Raw genomic sequence first — 1779 nt, 5'->3', positions numbered from 1 at the left:
TAAAGATGTGGGGTACATTTCAGGGTTAGGTATACAAACATTGATCATGCAGGTACCCTTGTTGATGAGGTATGCCCCTCCCTCCTCTAGCAGTTTCCCTCATCTGCCAAACCCACCCCCTCTCCCCTGACAGTTTCCCACTACTGCCAATTGCTTTCTTATAGCATTATAATTGTTCAAGGTCCACTTATGAGTAAGAACATATGGAACTCTGTTAACTCTGTTAAATTCTTCAAGTTTTATCTTGTTCAAGTTTTATCTTCTTCAGAAGTTGACTCACTTCAGTTTGCCTTATTCTTGGAAGCCTCATCAAAATTCTCCACAAGATCTAGAACTTCATCATCATCCTCTCCAGTAGCAAGTGGTGCTTTTCGATCCACAGATTGTTTGGGCAGTGCTTCAGCCAGTCTCCTTAAACTAGACAGACTGTCTGCACCAAGCTGGTTTAAGATGCTGGGTAGAATTTCTCTCAGCTGCTTTGTCTCAGCATGGCCTGTAATGGTGAAAGTGTTTGCTGCTAGAGATGCCTGAACTTTAGGGTTATTAAAGTGAATAACTTTTCCTTGTTTTTTAAACATGTTCACCTCTTCAATACCAGAGATACTGTTTACCCCTAACTTCTTTAAGAAGAGCTGAAGATTTTTATCATCTGCTGTAGCTATTTTATAAACCACTTTCTTTCTGCGAGCAGTTCCTTTCCCACCAATGTGCATTTGTGCCTGCAGTTTTTTGAGTTTTTCCTGGTTCATGATAGTTTCTTTCATCTTGTTGAAGCGGAAATGGGGCCCCGCCTGGTACTAGGGTTGGTGCTCAGGAGGTCTTGGCTGGACCAACTGAGATTAGGTGCATATAGCAGAGACACAAGATCCTGCTTTTTCTACTGATTGGCTTCTGACTTAGACTAAATAGAGGAAAGCCTTGTTCAGATTTTTAGGTATTCTCTAGAGAGATTGTACCATAAGAATATAATAATTTGCAGATAAGATCTTCTCTGCTTCCTCTGGAATCAATGACAGAAGTCCCATACTGGGCCCTCAGGCTTTTGTTTGCAAGAGTGAAAAATTGTCAGGGAAGGGTTGGGGCAAGGACAAGTAAAAAGTCCGCAAGGCTTTCTTTTCATTTTCCCTGTTTTTCTTGATTCTGTATTCACATGTTGCTATAAAACTTTGATGATTTTCAAGAGTTTTGACAAAGTTATTCCTGATCATTCTGCTTGTTTCTTGCATGTTTAGATGAGTGTTTAGAACAAGCAGTTCACACTGCCATTTTGCTGAACTCACTCTCCCTGGGATCTCTGGTATAGTTCCCTGATCTGTATGACCTGCCTTGTACCATTATTACACTCTCTAGATTGTGTTGCATTAATGTACAATTTGAAATTGTGAAGTGTGAGTTCCTTTACTTGGTATATTTTTTAAGATTGTTGTGGCATTCTCTTATATGAGATTTGAATCACCTTTTTTGGGCATGGATAGGGTGAGGGTGGAGGGATGGATGGAGAGACAAGGAGAGGTGCAGCACAGCTGGAGCCGGTGTGCCATAGGTGTGCACCGCTGGTAACCCAGGGATCTGGGTAATGCAAAGAATTGCAACACACAAAGAGGTGAGAGAAGAAAAGATTTATTTAAGATAAGCTCACTACCCACAGAGAGGGAGCAGGCCTACACTCTAAGTAACCCCCTCGAGCCCTGGCTTAAATCCTTCTCCTTGGAGATGTTGCAATCAGGTAGATGTGACTGCCATGACTTCCTTATTGACCCCCTGCAAATGTCTTGGAGA

At 41.9% G+C, this 1779-nt stretch overlaps 1 pseudogene across 1 annotated transcript; it reads right to left on the bottom strand.

Moving 5' to 3' along the window:
- Positions 1 to 253: 253 nt before the first annotated feature.
- On the bottom strand, positions 254 to 859 carry LOC103263046 (annotated as a pseudogene). Its single transcript, XR_002482112.1, has one exon. The product of XR_002482112.1 is annotated as a transcription factor BTF3 pseudogene (transcript).
- Positions 860 to 1779: the final 920 nt, after the last annotated feature.

Source organism: Carlito syrichta, unplaced genomic scaffold, assembly GCF_000164805.1.
Source record: "Carlito syrichta isolate Samal-C Ts95f unplaced genomic scaffold, Tarsius_syrichta-2.0.1 Scaffold92638, whole genome shotgun sequence".
NCBI classification, from domain to species: domain Eukaryota; kingdom Metazoa; phylum Chordata; class Mammalia; order Primates; family Tarsiidae; genus Carlito; species Carlito syrichta.
This window is presented reverse-complemented; position numbering and strand designations above follow the sequence as displayed.